Source organism: Ailuropoda melanoleuca, chromosome 12, assembly GCF_002007445.2.
Source record: "Ailuropoda melanoleuca isolate Jingjing chromosome 12, ASM200744v2, whole genome shotgun sequence".
NCBI lineage: Eukaryota > Metazoa > Chordata > Mammalia > Carnivora > Ursidae > Ailuropoda > Ailuropoda melanoleuca.
In genome coordinates this window covers 12,142,173-12,163,965 of record NC_048229.1, presented here as the reverse complement: position 1 = coordinate 12,163,965, position 21,793 = coordinate 12,142,173, and the positions used below count along the sequence as shown (strand labels likewise).

The window sequence follows — 21,793 nt, the reverse complement described above, 5'->3', positions numbered from 1 at the left end:
TGCACCAAAGACAAATTGTCCTCAGAGTCATGGACCCTCCCAGGAGCCTCGCACAGCACAGGAGAAAAAAATTAGTCTCCTGTTCAGGAAAAGTGCCTGGAGTTTTCCGTTCTGTATCCCGATTATCGCTTTATCCCGACATGACCCTGATTTCCAACTAAAACTCACAGGAGACACTCCGATGAGCAAAATGACTTGGGTCACAAAACAACTGGCCCCACCAGCGGCAGTGCTGGTAGAAGCCGGATCGGGAAGGATGCTGTGTCCTGTTCCCGCTCACGGGTCTACAGGCCACTGGACGAGGCTCTATACCGGCCTGCAAAATTTTTACCGATAGCTTCGCTGCTCCTGTCTCGGGATCTGTCCTGCAGATGCTGGGCCCAGCGGGGCAAATAAATAAATAAACGCAGCCATAAAATCAGACAACGCCGCCGGCTCGGCTGCCGGCTCCTGTGGCCCCAGGTGCAAGGGCACAGCGCATCATCTTGCCTTTGGACCACAATCAATGGAACAGGCAGGAAATGAGAGGAAATTAATTTTTCCCCCCTCTCCTCTTTCCCTCCCCTGCCGGCCCTCCTGTTTTTACACAAGGGCCTTTTAAAATGTTGGTTACTCTCTGATTACAGCGCAATAGAGGTTCGAAACAGCCTCTTCTCGACTAAACTCCCTCTGCCCTTTAACCAGAACGATTGGCCGGTTGCCTTGGTAATTGTCCTCATTCGCTGTGTAGAAGCCACAATTATGAAGGTTTTTCTGGGTACTGATCCTCTTAGTGCCTTTTTCTTAGAAGTTCACGAGAAGATGGGACAAAGGAGACCTAATAGATTTTATTGCTCCGGCTCCTTGGAGTACTCAGAGCTCATGACATGCGGGCATGAGCTGTGAGTGCCATTTAAATTGGCTGGCTTTGCCCAGAGAGAAAGCTTTACGCTCCGGAGAGTGGCCGAGCTTCTATTAGCCGGAGGGGCCCGGGCGGGAAGGTGAACTCGCAGACCCAGCTCCTCTAGCTTGGCTCATAATGGAAACCCTAGATGGGCATCTGGGGCCGAGGGCCGGGGCACTTAACCTTGCAGTGATAATCGAAGAGAATGGACGTATAACTGCTCTCTTGAAACTCCGGTATGATTCAGGTTCAAGGCAGGAGAGCTTCCGTGGGTTGTTGAAAAACCCAAACTGGAAATGTTTTGGGCAGAGGCAGCTCTCCCCCCTCTTAAAGAGCAGCAGGACTCCATTAGCTGGGGGTAATTGCAGAGAAGAAACGGGGGGATGATGATTATGGAGACGGTGGTCATCACGATCACCGTAATCATATCATTTAGCGGGAAAGGGTTCAAGATGCTCACGTTCACTGCCTTAGCTGAGCCTCACAATAGCCGGGGGTTGCCGGCTCCTTCTTGTAAATGGGGAAACTGAGCCACAGGAGAGCAAGGCAGCTTGCCCAGGTTGGACGGTGACGGAGGCAGTATTCAAACCCAGAGATATCTGACTCGCAGCGTCTCCCTATCACACGGAACCTCCTCTCACGAAAGGAAAATCAATTCCAGGCTTTGGGAGGGATCGAGTACAGGTCTCTGTGCTGCTGTTTGTAGATAAGGCGTTCCAGGGGCCAATGTGCCTGCATTAGAAAGGCTTTGAATCTTGATGTGTCCCCAACCAGAACAGGAAAAAATGTCTGAAAGAGGTCAAGTCCATGGCTATTTCATCCAGAAAGCCAACCCTGTGGCACTGGCGGTAGCAAGCTGTGTTAAGAAGGATCCTGAGGCTGTGTCTGGATTTATTGAGAAAGAACACCATCTTGATTAGCAACGTTTGCTATGAAGGAGGGATGGGGAAATCATGTGTGTGCCTCTTTGAAATCTTCTCAGCTGACTCTCTACTTGAAATTAATTCACCAGATTACTTTTAAGACGTAACTATTATCCGAAAACCCAGAAGGATAACACAAGCTGGGTCCAGATTCATCCCATAATTTCCAGAAATCTTTTTATTTGGAAAAAAAATCAACTCTTACAGAAAAGTTCCAAGAATAGCAATAACACAAAAAAAAATCCATAGGTCCTTTATCAGGGTTACCCCTTGGTAACATTTTGCTCTGTTTAATCTTAAATATATGTATTTGAGAATAAGTGGCACATATCATGGCCTTTTACCCCGAAGTATCTCAGTGTGTATTTCCAAAGACTAGAGATAGCCCCGTGCAACCACATTACAGTAGCAACTTCAGAAAATTTAAAATTGATATGAGATTTTCCTTTACTCCTTGGATTCAGCTTCGTTAGTGAACCCAACAATGTCCTTCTTAACATTCTTCTAGGATCCAGTCTGGTATGAATTATTGCATTTAGTTGTCATGTCCCTTTAGCCTCCATTTATAACACTGACATACTGGACATTCCCGTAATATAGAGAGATTTAAAATATCCGTCTGTGTAGTTGATACTTTTGAAAACAAAATATATGTGCTATGTTAGGTGCTGGGTCTTCCAAAGATAAATCTGATGATTCTTGCCCTAAGTAGGACACTGTCAGAACAGTAAAAGCTAACATTTCTTGGGTACATGTGATGTGCCAAGCACTTTACATGCATTATCTCATTTAAACCTACAACAGTCCTGCGAGGTGTGGGCAGGATGATTGTTCTCATCCATGGAGAAACTGAGGCTCAGAAAGGTGAAGTGGTTTGCCTAACATCACACAGGTGGTAAATTGAGTCAAGGATTGATCTCAGGCAGACTGGCTTTAGAAAACACACTTTCAGCCATTGCATTATTCTGTCTTTGAGAAATAAGTTCAACTACATGGCAGAGATTGGATCAATAGCATATAAATGATTGATTCATTGATTTGTTGATTAATTAATTTATTTATTCATTTGTTGTTTTGTTCACCGATTCACAGATTAATTCATTAATTGATTCATTCATTCATTGATCCATCCATCCATCCATCCATCCATCCATCCATCCATCAATTTATTCATGCTTCCTGTGGTCAAGGCACTGTGGTGGATTCTAGGGATACAACAGTGAAACAGAACAGATATAGTCCTCAGTCTCATGAAACTTACTGTTCAAAGGGGAAAAGACAGACAATAAAGTATAGTCATTGTTATTGAGAGTAAAAGTAAGAAAATCTAATCTCATCTAGAGGGTCAGGAAAGGTTCCCCTGACAGAGAGACATTTAAACAAAATCCCAAGGGCTGTGTGCGAGTCAGCTTGAAAGAGGGAGGGATTGCTTCCATGTGGGATAAAGCACCAAGAACTTCCTGGAGGAGGTTGCATGTGAGCTGGGATTTCAATTATGGGTGGGATGTGAAGCTTCAGAGATGGGTGAAGCATCTCCTAGGTCGAGGTAACAGCTTAAGCCAAGGTGGGACACTTGCAGGAGTGCGTTAAGGGAAGTCTTGGGGGGTTGTTGGCATTAGATCTTTTGTTTCATTGACTCGGTCCCCAAAATGGGCATCATTTTTGGCACAGAGTGTCCCCAGCTCTATCACACATCTCTTGAGTCCAGGGGTAATTTCTCCTGAAAGCTGATTCCACAAAAATGCATCGAGTGTCTACTGTGTACCGGCTGCTCTCTCTTCCGGGGGCTGGGGTTATAATAGTGAACTGAACAGAACACAAACCATGGCTTTGTGGAGCTTGGATTCTGCAAACCGAATTTGTGGGTTTAATGACAAACTTATGTAGAATTTACAAATAAAGGACATTTTGAAGTTTGAAGATCCCTCCATCTGGAGTACCATTGTGCAGACAAAGTGGTAAAATCTTCTCACCCATGTACAGGTGACCTGTAATTGGCTCTGGAGCAACTCAGCCCCTCCCCGAGCCTCAGTTTCCTTCTTTGTCAAGCGAATGGGCTCAGTGAGACCTGTAAAGACTGTGCCGGCCCTGAAATCCTTGGATGCTACACATCAGAAGAGCAGACGCACCCTGGGAACCCCAGGCGTCTCTGTCTGGGCGACCCTGGACGTTTACTGCTTTTGTTCCTGTTTTCACAAGGGGCTCGGGGCCCTCCTGACAGTTCACCCCTCGAAGGTAATCGGAATTCTCTTTCTGTCCGCCTTGGTTTTCTGCTCTTTGACTTGCATCATAAATTATTCTTTCTCTAAATGGCAGGCGTAGGTAAGTTACCAAAAGGTCACTCAGAACCCCAATCAATCCCAGCTGCTTTAATTACTTTAGTGCTGTTCAGACTTGTGTGTGTGTGTGTGTGTGTGTGTGTGTGTGTGTGTGTGTGTTGTAGCGACCCAGAGGAGAGGTTCAAGAACCACTTTCCGCAAAAGGCGCCGGAATTTTCTTTAAGGAACGAAGTTAATTATGTTGGCTTTTGTGTGTGTTAGGAGAATCCCCATCAAAATAGACCTTAGTATATACACAGATAACAAAAGATAGCCCGTTCGCCCACCGGGCCTTGCCTTTGACAGGCTGATGGCAAATCCTGGAGAAACTGCAGGATGAACCCAGTGCAAAACTAAGATTAAAACCAGATAAAAATAATCTATTTATAAAAATAGCCCCCCCTTTTTTTCCTATTCCAGAGCTTTGTCTCAAGGCTCTCACAGGGATTCTCGATGTTGTGTTTCATCTTTGGTTAAGAATTTAGGGACAATGCTAAGTGTAATCAATGTAATTCTGCTCTGGTCCTGTCCGTCTCAGGGTGGCTGTCTCCGAGCCGGTGCGTGCATGCCCAGAAATACATTTTTTCAGTCAGTGTTTTGGACCAAAATCTCCAATCTTAAAGGCTTTTGGAAAAGGCAAGTCTTTGGGTACTGTTTTCTTGCTTCTGAAGGATATGTAACAAATAATAATAATAATAATAATATAGAATACTATATATAATAGATAATATAATAAATAATAATAATAAAACACTAATTTATAGCCATGCTATAAGAAAGACAGTAACTCAAGCTAACTTTTGCGTGCACTTACGTGCGTTATACTTTGCATCCCATTCAATTAACACAACTGTCCTTATCCTGACTTGACATGTTAGGAACTCAGGCACAGAGAGATCACCCAGCTGGGAAGGGGTGAGGCCACGGTTAGAACCTTGGCCGAGTCTAAACTGGACAGTATTAACAGCTGACTTTCCTTATGGTGTACCGAGTCCCAAGACTGATGCCAAATACTTTGTATTTAAAACGTGAGGGGTCTCATGGTGACACCGTGAAGCTGGTACGATCATTCTTCTGAATTTGCACAAGAGGACATAGGCTCAGAGAAGCTGGGTGACTTAGGTAAAGGCAAACAGCCCCGTGGAGCTGGGCTTTCACAGCCATTCCACCTGGATCTAGAGCCAGGGTTGGTAAATTTGTGGCCCAGGGGCCAAATGTGGCCCAGTGCCTGTCTTTGTAAATAAAGTTTTATTGGGACACAGTCACACCCATTTGTGTGTGTATCGCCAATGGCTGTTTTTGCACCACAGTGACAGAGTGGAATAGTTACCACAGAGACTGTCTAGGCCACAGAGCTGAAAATATTTACCATTTGGTTCTTTACAGAAGTTTGTCATTCCTTTATCCAGGCTCAGTGTTCTTTTTTTTTCTTAAGATTTTATTTATTTATTTGAGAGATCAAGAGAGAGTGAGAGAGCACAAGCAAGGGGAGCAGCAGGCAGAGGGAGAAGCAGGCTCCCTGCTAAGCAAGGAGCCCGATGTAGGACTCAATCCCAGGACCCTGGGATCATGACCTGAGCCAAAGGCAGACGCTTAACTGGCTGAGCCACCCAGGTGCCCCTCAGTGTTCTTAACTTCTACCGTCCATTGCCTGCTAGTCTGTGAGCCATGATTCCTACGTCTGGTGGTTCCAGCGTGCTGGTCTGATGTTGGAACACAGCCTGGTCTTAGCCAGTGGTGGAGAGAGACACCTGTGAATTCCTGCCCTCCTTGGGGGTGGGATGCAGAGGGTCTGGGGGTTCTAACTGCTCACAGAGTATGTATGTTTTAAAGGGTGCCATAAATACGACTTCATTAGAACATAAGAAGGTCTGGGATCCTTGGAATTACCCTGGAAACAGTGCTTATAAGTTATAATTTTCCCAGCAGACCCTGGTAAAAAATTCAGTCTTGGGCCACATCCTGGAACCTACTGATTCAGACTTTCTGTGGGTGAGTCCTGGGAATCTGCATTTTGACAAACTCCCTTTGTGGTGCTGGTGGCCTCCAGTGTTGGTGATGCATTTTTCCTGAGTCCCCAGGTGCATTGGGGCCCCTGAGAGGAAGACACGTTGTCCTTCTCCTCTGAACAATGGTAGAGCTAAGTCCCAATTAACTCACAGCCCTGTTTCACCTTTGTCCTCTCTGCCGAGTGTTCTGCCCTCTGCCGTGGATTTGAATCTAACCTGATATTCCGTAATCATTCCCCATTCCCTAAACCCCTTGCCTCCCAGGCATGCCCGACTGCAAACACTCAAAAGGTTTTTTGTTTTTTTTTTTTACAAAGAAAAGTTGGGAGACCCACACACTCAAAGTCCAAAATTTAAATGTTGCAATGCAAACTAACAAACTATTACATAAAATGTGTCCTGGGCTCCAATCTTGACATACACAATGCATAACCACAAAATAAAAAAAAATCATATATAATCACATGGTATTTAATAATTGAAGATCAGCAAAATATCAAAGATGACTGATTTCAATTATAATCATGCAAGACTTGGTCTGTTAATGGGCTACTGATGTTAGGATGAGCAGTAACATAAAGGCATCTATAATTCACAAGTTGCTGTATATTCATAATGTAAAAGTGCATTTTCTTATTGTCATTTTAGCAAGATGACTATGTGGTCAAAATCAGTTATTTTCAAATAATTTGTGATCTATCAGTGATCTTGCCAAATTAGGAAATTTTTCTCCAGGGACGCCTGGGTGGCTCAGTCAGTTAAGTGTCTGCCTTCAGCTCAGGTCATGATCCCAGGGTCCTGTGAGCAAGCCCCGCATCGGTCTCCCTGCTCAGTGTGGAGCCTGCTTCTCCTTCTGCCTGCCGCTCCCCCTGCTTGTGCTTTCTCTCTCTCTCTCTCTCTCTCTCTGACAAATAAAAATCTTAAAAAAAATTTTTTTTCCAGGCATGGTACTTCTTAGGTAGTTTTTCTCTGAAATGAATTTTTGTGTTTTCATTGGGGTATAATTTACAAACAATAAGAAACACAAATTCTAAATGGAACATTTCGATGAATTGTTACAAATGTATATACTCATGTATTTATTACCTCCATTAAGATTTTCATAGTTATTTAAAAATTAATTTCATTTTGGAGAAATTTTGTTCTATTGAGGCAAGAGTTACTGGAATTATCAATAAATGTTTTAAAGCAATTCTTATATTTGGAAAGAAACCATGGATTTTAAATTTCATGTTTAAACTTTACAATTGAGTCACATCTGATAAATTATTGTTATTACAGAGTGTTGTGTATTTATTTTACTCTCTGTCTCCTTCCACCCCTTCTCCAGGTTCTGCCAATAGAATGTGAATTTGATTATTATTATTTTTAACCAACAGTATCCCCAGTGCTGGGAACAATGCTAGTGGTAAGTTAATGTTCAATAAATATTTGCTAGATAAATAAATGTAATTTGGGTTCAAAGGTATTTTGAGTTCTATGTGATTCTGCCTGATCTCAAGCAGGACACCTTATTTTATAAAAGTATTTTTAAGCAAGGTTCAGTCTGTCTTTAGGAGAGACACCACCTCAAATAAGATTATGGCGCACATGCTTATGAGTCATGCAAAACCATGCCTCTTTTCAGTGCTTTTCAAGAACAGGGCATTGGATTTTCTAGTGCTTTCCAGCTGGTGGTCAACCTGGTCTGCTCGATAGGAAGAGGTCTTAAGGCTAAGTTCTTTTGGGCTGAAAAGCAGATGCATCCTCCTTAATGCACCAGTAGCAAAGACCTCTGTTGAAGGGGAGGGAGATGTTAGCTGGTGTGGTACAAAGACACTAAAATGGCCCCCAATGATCCCCACCTTCTGGTATCCGCACTGTTGTGTAATCCCTTCCCCTTGAGCATGGCCAGGACCTATGGCTTGCTTCTAACTGACAGAATATGGAACACAGGATGGAATGTTACTTCCATGATTACGTTGTGTAACGTTGTAATCTCTCTCTTGCTAGTTGACTCTCTCCCATGCTGGCTTTAATAAAGCTAGTTGCCATATTGAAGAGGCCCATTTGGCAAGGAACTGTGGGTTGAGGGTATCTTTTGGCTAAGAGCTGGCTGGAAACTGACGCTTTTAGTCCAACAGCCCAGAAGGAGCTGGTCCTTGCAACAACAACATAAGTCCCTTAAATGACAAGCTTGAGAGCAGTATCTTCCCCAGGTGAACTTTCAGATGAGCCCTCTACCCTGACCAATACCTAGATGGTGGGCTAGTGGGAGACTCTGAAAGAGAGAACCCAGGTCAACTCTGCCTGAATTCTTGAGGTACAGAAACTGTGAGAGAGTAAATATGTGTTGTTTCAAGGTGCTAAGTTCATGGTGATTTGTTACACAGCAATAGATAATAAGTAATATAAGCCGAGAAGAAGGAAGGTCTCCTAGTGAGAACTTGATTTAGACCATATACTTTATTGCCATTACTTTATGAAATCCATATAACATATAACATCTCTAATAACTGGTTGCTCCTATCCACACTTTACAGATGAAAAAACCAAGACTCATAATTTAAGGAACTTGTACAAGATCACTCAGTTTTAATATATAATTATATATTTCACAATTATAATATAATATGTGATGTAACATAATGCAATGGCATGGATGGGATGCTTAGCACAGAGCTCGACACATCCGAAGCACTTAGTAAAACGCTGGCTGCTTGTATTATTATTGTGGTGGTTATTTGAAAAAAGAAGTGTTCTAGGAACCAGGAAACCAATAACTCCAGGCCGTATTTGGTCAGGATACTTTTGGTCTGGGTCTCAATTTCCACATCTATAAAATGAGGTGAGTTTGAGACACTGGCCAACAGGCTTCTCTCCCTGTGTTAGCTGCAGTTAGACACCATTCAAGTGGTGAGTCACCCTCCACCTTTTAGTTGGTCAGTGTTACCCCTGTCTGACCAGTTCAGCCTGTCAGGGCTCCTTCTCCCCTGAACTACGCTGAGAAAAGCAAACAACGAGCCAATATAGCCTTTCCCTCCACTCCCAGCTCCACCAAGCTGTCTGCCCTAGCCCCTCTATCCCTCCCAGCTGCTCGGGTGGGGCTATTTCCTCCCTGCATAGGGATGAAGCCAACCTAGATCTAGAGACCTGGGTTCAAATCCTGCCTCTACCCCTTAACTAGCTGGAGAACTTATCCTCTTTGAGCCTCACCTATAACACGGGGAAGACAGTAAGTATCTCCTTGGTTTATCATATTAAGGAAGAGAATCGTGGACTGTGTTCTGCAGAAATGCCCAGGGCATGCAAGGGATTTTAAAAGGCTCCATTTGTTATGGTCAAGTCCTCAGGACTCCTCCTGGTTGGAATGAGCCATTACTCTTGAGGACCACGTTGGCTCCAGTACGAGGGCAGAATTCCATTTGGTTTTACTGCCTCAGTTTCTCCAAAGTGGCAGCTTTGCTAAGAATGTTTCCCTAAGGTCAAAGGGATGCAGCCAATGCTTCCGATCGAGGGCTGGCACTCCAGGACCACTGGCCATCTCAGGCAGGAGAGAAAGATTGTTTCCTGGAGAGGATCACCTCTGACCAGTGGGTCCCTTCTCTTCCAGGACAGAGCACATTACTGGTGCATTTAGAAAACCATGTTCATCTTTGGAAACCCTTGATCAGAATCCCAGCAGACTGCCTTCCTGGGCCCTTGATTCTTGACCTTTTAAATGCCCTGGAGCCGGCCTGTCTGCTGCTAGAGTCCAAAGCTCCACTAATGGGTAAACAAGGCATTCTGATAGAGGAGGGATTGGGCTAGCTGGATCCCATCAGAGAAGATTCTATCAGCCTCCCTGCACGCTTCTGCCCCAAATGATGCCGGTGACCCTGAAGTTACAAGGGGGGAAGGTGCAGTTCTTTCTCACCCCACGGATATGTAGATGGAGTTGGAAGAAGGCACAGAGAATGTTTTGCGAGGGTGTGGGAAGGCCGTGGACTCCATATGCTGGGAGAGGAGAACACTCCCTTTCTCCAGCTCACCTGCCTGCGCTCGGAGCCACGAGACAGCAGTCTGCAGCCATTAGAAGTGCGGGCAACGATGAGCATCTCTGCGTTACGTGGGGAAACTATTTCCTGCCTCAAAGAATGACTAGATGCTCCCAGGGAGTCACCCCCTGGATTCTTCCTGCATTTTGTAGAGTGCCTATAGCAACCTATTGTGTCCAGCAGGTGCTCAATAAATGTTCTGTGGGTCTGAGTGCTTCCATGTGGGGCCTGTTACAAAAGTTGGAGAAAAGCGTTCAGAAATCCATCCCTTGAAAATAGAGTCCAGTTCAGTTCATTCCATGGTCTTCATCAGGTCAAGCGCCTTCCAAGATCAGGGGCCAACTTTCCTTTGTCCCTTTCTCCTATTTACCACCATGGACGCAAGGCTGCCTCCAACCAGAGCACAGAGGTTGAGTCATTTGCAGCTAGAATCCAATGAATACAGTTTTCAGAATCCTAGGTTGGAGTTTGGGACTCACTCATGAGCTGAAACAATGAAGGACATTTCAGGAGCCACCCTCAGTGGTAGGACATATCATAGCAGTTAAGAATCCATGCTTGGGGGGCGTCTGGGTGGCACAGCGGTTAAGCGTCTGCCTTCGGCTCAGGGCATGATCCCGGCGTTATGGGATCGAGCCCCACATCAAGGCTCCTCCGCTGAGCCTGCTTCTTCCTCTCCCACTCCCCCTGCTTGTCTTCCCTCTCTCGCTGGCTGTCTCTATCTCTGTCAAATGAATAAATAAAATCTTTAAAAAAAAAAATAATCCATGCTTGGAAGTCCAGGAAAACCCGAGTTCGAGTTTCACTTTTCTCACTTCGTGTTCTCTGAGCCTCACCATCATTGCTAAAAAGTGGTGATTATACAACCTTCCCCGCCGAGATCACTGGGCCGGTTCAATGAGGTCACGTCTGTTCACTACCTGCTAGCAGTGTATGCTCAAAAGTTGGTGGCCCTCGGGGCGTCTGGGGGGCTCAGTCAGTGGAGCATCCGACTTTTGGTTACGGCTCAGGTCATGATCTCAAGGTCATGAGATCAAGCCCCGCATCAGGATCCACACTCAGAGCAGAGTCTGCTTGGGATTCTCTCTCCCTCTCCCCCTCTCCCCACTCAATAAATAAACTAATCAATTTAAAGAAGGGTGGTCACCCTGATTGGATTATTATCACCTCCACCATTATCATCAATCATTATTATGAACTATTTATTATGATGATTCATTATTCCAGGGTAGCGGCCATGGCCATGCCCATCTGAGGGGCAGACATCAAGCCCTTCTCTGCCGTGAGGCTTTCTAGGTCAGGGCTTGGGTAAAGCAGTGGTGCTTAGGCATCAGAAAGAGAAGCCAGGAAGAGGGTGCTGATATGCATGGGGCATCGAGCCTGTTGCTGGGACTTAATCTAATTATATCTGGCAGCTCATTGCCCCTGGAGCCGTGCCTGCCCGCGGGAGGGTGGATCACGTTTCTGTCTCCTGAGTAAGCTGACTTGGGTCATCTTCAGAGTCCTGAAGTGTTCTCCTTGTTTCATCCCCTGGCAGCTGGCTGAATGCTTGTTTGGACATGGATGGGTTATGGGCCAGGAGGGAGGGTCTGGGAGGCTCTGGCTATGGGGGCACTTGGTGCGGGGAAGAGTTGCTGAGCTCCTGGAAAGAACCCCTGGATTTGGAAACAGAATGATCAGGAATGTTCAGCTGTTTGTGGGTCATTTTGACCTCCTCCCAGGTCAGGTCACACATGTGCTCCCGGCCACACACGCCAGCAGAAATTAGATACCAGACACACTCCCACTCCTCGCTCTGGTTCCAGGCACAGTTCCATCGCTACTCACCAGAGCCCTCCCTCCACAAGCACTCAGTCCCTCTCTCTCCCTCGCTTTTTGGTGGGGTTGGAAGGCAACAGACCCTCACCTGCTGACACACCTGCCATGCTTCCCTGTGGCCCCCAGGATCATTTCCTCAGGCTCCCAGGCTCTGTATGACCTGGCCCAGCCCACCTTTCCAGCCACCTGTCCCTGTATGTCCCATACCCACCCTATCTCCCCCCTAGACATTGACCCTACTCTTCTGTCCTCTTCACAGGACTCACTCCTCTCTTCCTTCCCAGCCCAGGTGGGTATCCCTTCCTCCAGGAAGCACTCCCGGATGCTCCAAAGCTGTGAGCATTGCCCCTGGGATTATCTTTGCCATGGTGACTTTGCCACGAGCTCGGGATGGAGGGGGGTGGGGTGTGCAGGGACCTTGTGTGGCTGTAGAGCTTGCTTAGTGCTCCTATGCTGGGTCCTTCACTTTGGAGCATGGCAGAACTCTCACTCTTGGTCGCAGACCTGGGAGCAAGTGGGGGCATGGGAGTCTCAGATTTCAAGATGCCTGAGCAGTCAGGTATCTCCTGTGTGTCCCTCCAAATCCCCTCCATCACCGCACAGACTTGTGTCCTCTGGCCTCCTAGAGGCTCGGCCAAGGGGATCAACAGCAGGATCAGAGGACGGGAGGGAGCTGGGGTTGGAGCATTTGTTCCCTGGCTCCTTTGGTGGAGTTTGCTGTGTCCCCCAGCTTAAGGTCACAGCAGCCCCTCTGCTGACAGCTCTCTCTTGAGGTTCTCAGAACCACAGCCTCCCCGACCCTTCAGACTCTCGATGACCCTGGCTCTATGTGACCCCAACCTCGGCCACGGCTCTGTAGCCTGCATGAAATTAGCCCCTCAGGGTGTGTTCCCTGTTTCCAGCAGGGACACTGGTCGACGCAGGTAATAAAGGTGATAAACCTGACCAAACTTTGACGCACTTCCACGTGGTCCAAACTGAGGGCCCATGCGGCACTCTAGCTGGGGATGATTATTTCGGTTACTATTTATAAAACCGATGTAATGATCACAGCTGCCCCGCGCCATTTTCTGTGCGAATGGGTCCGTATACACTATCACTCTTCATTTCACAACCCCATGAACTGGGGGTGTTTTCTCTTTTCTTTGAGGTGAGAAATGGGACTCAAGACACCACTGATTGAGTGAGCATAGTGGGACACAATCATGGTTAACCGCATTCTCTCCTTTATTTTTCCCCAGCAACCCCGGGAGGTGGGATCTCCTTGAGCCCATTTTGCAGATAGGTAGACTGAGGCAAAGTCACTTGGTCTTCCCAGGACCACCCAGAGAGTCAGAGATGGAGTCTGTGTCCCATCGGTGTGACCCAAATCCTGGACCCTTAACCACCAGCACCTCGGACCCCATTTCAAGGTGAGCTTCGTGGAGAGACAAGCTGTTCCTACAATGCACGCCAGTCAGGAAAAGCACCCTGTTGACAGGGTGGGCTGTGTATCTGGGTTGCCTTGGACATAGGGCCCAAGGAGACTTCCATTCCTTCTCCTCTCCTCCTGCCTCCCCCAGGTCCAGGACTGGCTCCAGCTTCTCCAGCACAGACAGCCCTCCAGCAGGACCCACATCCACATCACCCCCAGATGGAGGCTTTCACCCCTACATTGGCAACTGGGTGGTCCCAGGTGAGACTCTGCCAGTGCCCAAGGCAGGTGGACTTTGGAGACTGGATCGGGGTCATCCTGGGAACACTTGCCTGCTTTAAGTTTCTACAAACCTTCCAGAAGCTTGGGGTAGCCAGGAGAATGAGCCTGCAGACCTTTCAGGATAGGGAGTGTAACTTCCCCAGGGCTCCATCTGCTGCTCTGACACCCAGGGATGTTTGGGGAAGTCTGGCTGCCCCGTGGGCTGCCCCAAGCAGTGACGGAGCAAGGAGGGATACTGAGGCAGGTCCGTTCCTGGGAGACATGGGGTCCTCTGCCAGTGACTTCGCTCTAGGGCTGCCCAGAGGCTTTGCTGACCATTCCCTAGGCTGCTTGGTGGTCCAGCTTCCACCCAGGCTCTCTCCAACTCCATCTCTCCACTGCCAGTCAGACTTGATTCTTGGTCTCTCTCAGCTCCCTTGCCGTTGCTCTCACGCACACATCCCCCCAGGAAAATCCTTTAGGAAAGCTCCTGCATCGGCGTCCGCTTGTCAGAGGACCTGAATTAAACACACACACTTGCACACCGTCTCAGACTCGTGGAGGGTTTCAGAAGTCCTGGGAGACCCACAGCAGCTGGGGAACAGGAGTGGGGACTCTGATGGGACGCTTGGGTCTTCCCAAGTTCCTCTATGCCATTTTCATAGACACAAAAGCTCCCTCCGGACTTCTGCAGGTAAGAGGAGTGGTTTATAAAGGGCTCAGAGCCACCCAAGGTCTCTGTGGGGAAGGACGACAGCATGATCTTGAACACACGTGTGCCCCACATGGGTTCCCTAACCTGTCTGGCACTCATGCTCCAGGCCTGGGAAGTGGGTAACCATCCCTCCATCTGCAAGGGTTGTTCCGAGCATGAAACAAGAGCAGGTGTGTAATGCGCTGTGCCTGTTGGCTGGCAAACAGCAAGTTCCCAATATATGGTGGCGATTTAGGGTCCCAACTTCTGAAAACTTGTTCACATCCCTGAAGTCTACAGATTCACAACTATCCCCCAACCCTCCGAAGCTATGAATGGGTTGAGCCTGACGGCAAAGGCTTCTTGAATTTTCAGAACCCTTATAAACCCTAGGAATGTCACAGGTGAGGTTGAAAAAGCGTGGTTCCATATCCTGGTGCTGCAGTTGCTTTTCTGAGGAATGTTGAGCAAGTTACACATGACCTCTGTGCCTCAGTCTGTTCATCTGTAAAATGGGCCGAATGATGGAATCTACCTCATAAGGTTGGTGGGGGATCCCAGGTGTAGTGAATACAGAGTTTAGCTCAGTGCCTGGAACATAGTGAGGGTTCAGTAAGGAACCGTAGTATCTATAATCATTATTGCCATTGCTATTAATAACCTTCTGAGCTTAATGCCACTCTGATTCTTGGACCTGAGTCTTTGGACTTTGAGGGTAGAATTTGTGGGTGGCCATTGAGGCTGATCTGGGGCCAGTTTTCCCATGTTTGGCTCAGTTTTCCATTGGTCTCTATCCTCATCTCCTTAGCTGATGAAGGAGATGAACCACACCTTGCTTCAGTCTCCTCATCTGAGAGATGTTCTCCTTGCCACACCCTCATTTATCTGTTGAATGGGAACACCAGCTCATTCCATGCACCCAAGGATGCCTGTCCATCAGTGAGAGGCTCTGAAAAAAAAATTAATTAACAACGTGGGGTCAGGAACAGGTAGGGTTAGAGAATGGGTCAGCCCTTAGCAAATATAAAATGCTAAATAATAAATAGCTTTTATCCATTTGCTTAAATCACTCCTCCTATTGATTTGGCTTAATGAGGCCACAGAGTCTCAAATGAACCAAGACATATGCTCTCAATTCCATCACTTGAGAAATTTCGTCATGGTTCAAAGCAGGCAGAAAGTCTTTGAGTCTAATTTTGAGACCTTCCTTGACCATGATTGGTTTTAAGGGATCTGGGAGTTGCTTTGTCTTTATTTTGAATTACACTTCTCATCACTCTGATTTATTTCTTCTTGTACAGGTTGCTGGACGTGAATCTAGGCACTCCCTGATTTGCGTAGAAGGGACAAAGAAGGAGGAATGATGGCTCTGGCACGTTATGATCTTGGAGTACTTGCTGTGTGCCAGGCCCAGCACCAAGAGCTCCTGAAGGATCATTTCATGTCATTCTCTCTAGCAGCCTGTGAGGTGGGTGCAATGACTCCCAAGGGGCCCAGACCCTAGTTATGAATCATAATTGGTCTAATTTCCCACGTTTCTTTGCAGCAGGGAAGGTATGGGACACAGGTCTGTCCAAAATGTTGACTGCCAGAAATTCTGGGAAAACAATTTGATCTCCCCAAAGAAGGGGGAACAGATGCAGCACTTTTCCCTTCCACTTTTTTCCTGCCTTGAATTTGGGTGTGATGGCTGGAGCTGCGGCAGCTGTTTTCAGCAGCCACTGAACCAGAACATGTTGCCGACCAGCTCCAGAATGCCTGTTATGTAAGACAGATGAATTCCCGTTAATTTAAGGCACTGCCGTGCGATAGTCTATTTACTTGAAGCTGAATGTATTACTAATGGATAAGAGGATGATTCCAAACCTTTCACTCGCATGCAAAATTAAGTCCTAATAATACCTAGAGGCGAAAATGGACCCAGACCTTCCCTCACAGACTTTAAGACCTTGTACTCGTGCCAGAATGAAATATCGTTGTACCCATTTAAAAGATGATAATGCCGAGGAATGAGGAGCCAAGATTCACCATTAAAAATTTCAAAGAGGATCCGAGAGCCTTGATGTACACACTGTGGCTTCCTTTCAGGGACCGCATGCTGTCTCTCACTGGCTTACCACATCATCCATATTCCTTGGAAGGGTGAAAGGGCCATATTGATGCTGCCAGAACCCTCGCCAGTGGTTCCAGGGAGTCTAGAGGGTTGAAACCCAGCACTTAAGGCTTCCATGCTACTCTTCTGGCTTGGAAATTTATGCCACAGCTCTGAAATCCTGGAATTTATTGAACGGTGATTTATGATCATCAGAGATGCTTACGCAGTAAAGTTGCTTGGATCTCTGTGAAGACGGCAGATACAGCTCTGAGCCTCTAAAGGGCTAATATTCCGAATATTGTCTGTGGACACACATCCATCAATGCTCAAGCAGGGACATTATGCTGATAGAGAACGTCGTGGGGAGGGAGGGGGTAAGAAGGAAGACTTACCAGGAAATGTCAAGATATTTTCTTCCCCAGAGGAAACCACCAAGTCATCAATTCCAAATGTTGAATACAGTGGCGCTTTCTCCAACAAAGGGGCTGACTTATAGTCAGCCTTTCAAGTCTGGCTCCTTTACGCATTTTCAGCATCTTTTCACTTAGTCAAAACCCATTTTAACTCAATTTTGTTCGCTATAAATATCTTGATCCAAGACATAATTCCATCATCATAAGACATTTTATTTTCAGATTTGAGATTTCCTTTTGTTTTTTCTCCCCCAAGGCTTTATTTGCCTTTCATTTCAATGAAGATGATTCTTATGTTGCTCTTTTCCCAGGCTCCTTTAGCCATTCCATTTCTTTTTTGTACTATTCCCAAAAGTTTCCTGTCCTATATAGTCATTAAAAACCCAATCTAATTCTTATATAGTCTTTACCATATGCTAGACACTGTTGTAATTTCTTTACATGTATTGACTCAGTTAATCCTCTCAACACCCTTTGGAGTAAGTACAGTTATTCCCATTTTACAGAAGAGGCAACTGAAGCACAGAGAGGTTAACTAACTTACCCAAGGCACACAGCAAGTAAGTAGCCAGGCCAAGAATCAAACTGGGCATTTTTGTTGCACTTTCAATGCACGTTCTCACCTGGAATGTCCTCTCCTCTCCATCCCTACCTCTTTGCCTGGCTCATTCCTGCTCACTGCTCTCTCTGGGGACCCTTCTATGGTACCCCCACAGTGTGATTTAGATGCCCCAGCTCTGTGTGCATATTACTATACACTGCAATAGCTGATTTCCTTGCCTATCTCTCCCATCAGACTGTGAGCCCTTTATATAATATATCCATAGTAAAACAAGTATTAGAAACACCAAAAAGTATAAAGTATAAAAAAGAAATCAAAGAATACCCCAAGTCCTTGGTAGCATCTAGGCATCTCTCCTATTTAAAACTTCTAAAATATGTGTGTGTGTGTGTGTGTGTGTGTGTATAATATAAAACTTATCTAAGTTATATATTACATATATTACTTAACTTAGATAAGTTTTATATTATATATAATTATAAACATATATAGCGCTTATATAAAACTTGCACATATAATAAACAATAAACAAAATATATTACATATTATATATAATAAACATATGCATACTATATTATATGTAATAGATAACATAAAAATTTACCACCTTGACCATCCTTAAGTTGCAGTTCGGTAGCCTCAAGTACATTCACTCTGTTGTGCAGTCATCACCACCATCCGTCTCCAGAACGTTCCATCATCCCAATCTGAAACTCTGTCCCCCTCAAACACTAACAGCCCGCTCTCTTTCCCCAGCTCCTGAGCACCTCTGTGCCTTCTACTTTTCTGGCTGCACAAACTTGCCTGTTCTAGGTCTCTCCTGTAAGCGGGTGTATACAGTATTTGTCCTTCTGTGACTGACTGCTTTCACCCAGCATCATATCTTCAAGGTGTGTCCGTGCTGGAGCAGGGTGCCAGAACTTTTCTCTCACAGCTGAAAAATATTCCATTGTATGGATAGACCACATTTTGCTTATCTGTTCATCTGTCGATGGACACGCGTCACCCTCTGGCCTCTGCGACTAATGCTGCTCAGGACAGTGGTGTCTGATCATCTGCGGGTCCCTGCTTTCCCTTCCGTGGGGCAGGTGCCCGACAGCGGACTTGTGGCATCACGTGGTAACTGCATGTTTCACTCTTGGGGAACCAGCCAACCATTTTCCACAGTGGGCGCACCATTTTCCATTCCCACTGGCGATGCACGACGCTTCCCATTTCTCTACGTTCTCACCAGCACTTTTTATTTTGTTTTGTTTCTGATAGTAGCCATCCTGCTGGGTGTGAAGTGTGGTTTTGATTGACATTTCCCTAACAACTGGTGACGAAGGGTATCTTTTCATGCGCTGATTGGCCATTTGTGTATTTTCTCTGGAGAAATGTCTACGCAAATCCTTACTCTGTCCGTTTTCTAAACACTTTAAAAATCAAAGTATAATTTAAATACGGTAGGATTTACCAATTTTAGTGAATAGGTCTTTGACCCTTCCTCGCCTCTTCCAGCTCCAGGCATCCCTTGGCTTGGGGCTGTATCTCTGCCCCTGCCTTCACACAGAACTCTTCCCTGTGGATCAGATCTCCTCTCCTTTCTCTCATGAGGACACTGTCACTGGATTTAGGACCCACCCTAATGCAGGATGACCTCACCTTGATCCTTGCCTTAATCACATCTACAGAGAAGCCCCACTTCCAAGTACAGTCATAGTCACAGGTGCCGCCGGTTAGGACTCGGACATATCTTTTTGGGGGACACAATTCAACCCACTACATAGCTCCAGAATCAAGATATGGAACCATCCTATCAATCCTCCCTCAAATTACTTTTGTTTTTCAATTTAAAAAATGAAAATGGGGCCATAGGGTCCTCACCATGTTATAACCGGCTTCATCTGTTTGATGGTGTATAATACACCCACCTTTTGCATATCAATAAATTCACATCAAAGTGCTCCCTCGTCATTTAAAAGAAATGCATGTGAGAGATGGGAGTTTCTGGAAATACTAGCGCATGTTATCCTGGACTTGAGCCCTCAGAGCCTGCTGAATGCCTAGTGCATGTCAGTGCCACGTCTGTGTTTGTCGAGTGACTACACGAAAGAGTGAGCTTCCAGGGAGCCATGAGGACGCAGCGCATGGCTCTGGCAGGCCCGGGCTCGCAGTGTTTCCATGCCACCTGTCCTTCCTAGGCACCACTTGCCTCTTCAGTCCCACATCAGATCAAAATGACTTGCTCTGTTGGCCTTTTCCAGGTGTTTTGCAGCCGACTGCCTGGAAGATCAGAGGTGTGTTTCTCCCACTTTGGCCTCTCCCCCTTCCAGGGTTTTCATTCCAGAGAGGGCTAAGTCAACTCTCTCCAGGTTTTATAAGCTGATAGAACAGGGCTGTCAAATGCTTTTTATGGGAGAAGAAACAGGAAGATGGTTTGTTTTGCAGACAGCGGATTATTGAGTAATTACATTTTTATAGAGCTGTTGTGGGGCAAATCATGGCCCCGCTGTCTCCTTTGATGCCAAAAGGCAGACGGCCCCATAAAGATCAGAACAAGCGAAGGTGAAAGGGGTCAGGGACAGAGCTGCCCCTTCGGGAAATGCCCCCTTTTGCCATGTGTTTCGGCTTGTCATACTCATATCAACCACTCCTGCCTCTTTTCCCTGCATACAGAGAAAAGGAGAGACAGAAAAAAAGGTGTTCCCTGGTTGGGCCACCCCGGAGGGTGACAGTGCTATTTATCCTCCCTCTAATACTGACTAACTCGCTCACTCATTCACCCACTCATTCATTAATTCACTCCCTTATTCATTCATTCATTCATTCATCCATTCATTCAGGCATACATTCAAGGGCTTGGGTACTTGCTGAGGGACTGAGGTGTATTCACATTTTTTTTTTCTCTGAGACTCCATGTCTCTGTTCACTGAACATACATGAATCGGGGGCCCACTCTGTGTCATACACTACAGCGATCATGCTGAGCACGACCAGAGCCATGGGGAAGAATGGCAACAGACAGTCGCCCCCATATAAAGTGTGAGATGCCACAGTGATATATGCACAGTTTGGGGAGGCAGACGGGCACAGGAGCACCCCTCACAATGCATGTGAGCTTGTCAGAGAAGGCTTCCCTGGTGACTGGGACCTAAAGGGTGAGAAGGAGTTGTCCGGCCAAGGGGTGGTGATGGTGGTGGTGGTAGGGAGGGTATAGTTCGGAGAGAATATTCCAGGCCAAGTGAGATAGCTCTGCCCAGGCTCCATGGAAGGAGAGCTCATGAAGCTTCCAAAAGAGCTGTGATACCCAAGCCAGCCTGGCTCTTGGACAAGCCCCATCCCGGATGTGCTGCCCAGGGCTGTGGCCAGGAAATCCCTATTCAGATCTTGTTTGGCTCCATTTCAAAGATGGCCTCCCTTTGCAGAAAAAAAATGTGCCACTGGGCTACCATCTTAGACCCAGTCATCCATCCAGAGAAAGCCCTGTGTGTGCAGGTCTGGGGAAGCTTGGGCAAGCAGCCAGCATGGTGGCCTGGACTGAGGGCCTTTCTTTCCGCCCTGGCAGGTTCCAGAAAGCTGTTCATTGCTACTCCTTTTCCTGTGAGGTTAGGAACCAGGCTGAGGGCCTGGTTTTTTACTGGTCCCATCTGGAGACAAGTGTTTCAAATCAAGTCGTCCGCTTCTCTCATTTTAAAGATGGCGGCCTCTTCTGGAGGCTCCCCGTCCCCCATGCTGATTTCCGGCTGTGAGACAAGTACCTTAATAAATGACTATTTATTTGGCCGCCCAGCCCTTCTGTGTGTGTTTGGTTTCCTGCTGCAACCTCCAGCCAGAGTCCCGAGGTGTCTTTCTTAAAGGGGTAGAGGAGATGCAGGCCCTTTCTGGTTTTTCTTCTCTTTATTTGCTGTCAGCTGTCAATGCTCCACAAGGCAGCTTTCCTCTGGGGAGGAAAAGCCTTTCCAAAATCTTTCCCTCTTTCTGACAGATACAGGCCCTCCCAAGGCCCGCAGAGGGGCTGGCTGGAACTGAGGGGGAAGTCCCAGCTCTGGCTGCCTGGACCCCTAGCCTTTGGGGGGCTGGGGACTGAGGCAACCTCCAGGGTGGGAGGCACAGAGCAGGGGAGGAAGAAGGGCTGAGATGACATTGCAGCCCCAAAGCACTTTAGCTGGGCTTCCTTGGAATCAAGGCAACGATGCTCTTTTGGGTGGTAAGCAGAGGCCATTTCCCATATTTGAGGTGGAGAAGCCCTTTCAAAGGAACCACCCATGGCTCCCAGCGGGGATGGAGCTCTGTCCCCCTCTGTCATACCTTTGCTCAGGCTGTGCCCACAGCCCGAGACACGTTGGGAGGGCTGTCACTTATGGAGGGCCCGAGGGGCACCAGGTCCTGTTCTAAGCACTGGGGG

At 46.7% G+C, this 21,793-nt stretch overlaps 1 long non-coding RNA gene across 1 annotated transcript; it reads left to right on the top strand.

Annotated features, from left to right (window-relative positions):
* The first annotated feature begins 13,213 nt into the window (after window positions 1-13,213).
* LOC109489866 lies at window positions 13,214-15,795 on the top strand. Its single transcript, XR_002143015.1, has 3 exons — window positions 13,214-13,379; window positions 13,530-13,642; window positions 15,638-15,795. It is a non-coding gene; the product is annotated as an uncharacterized LOC109489866 (long non-coding RNA).
* The last annotated feature ends 5,998 nt before the right edge of the window (window positions 15,796-21,793 follow it).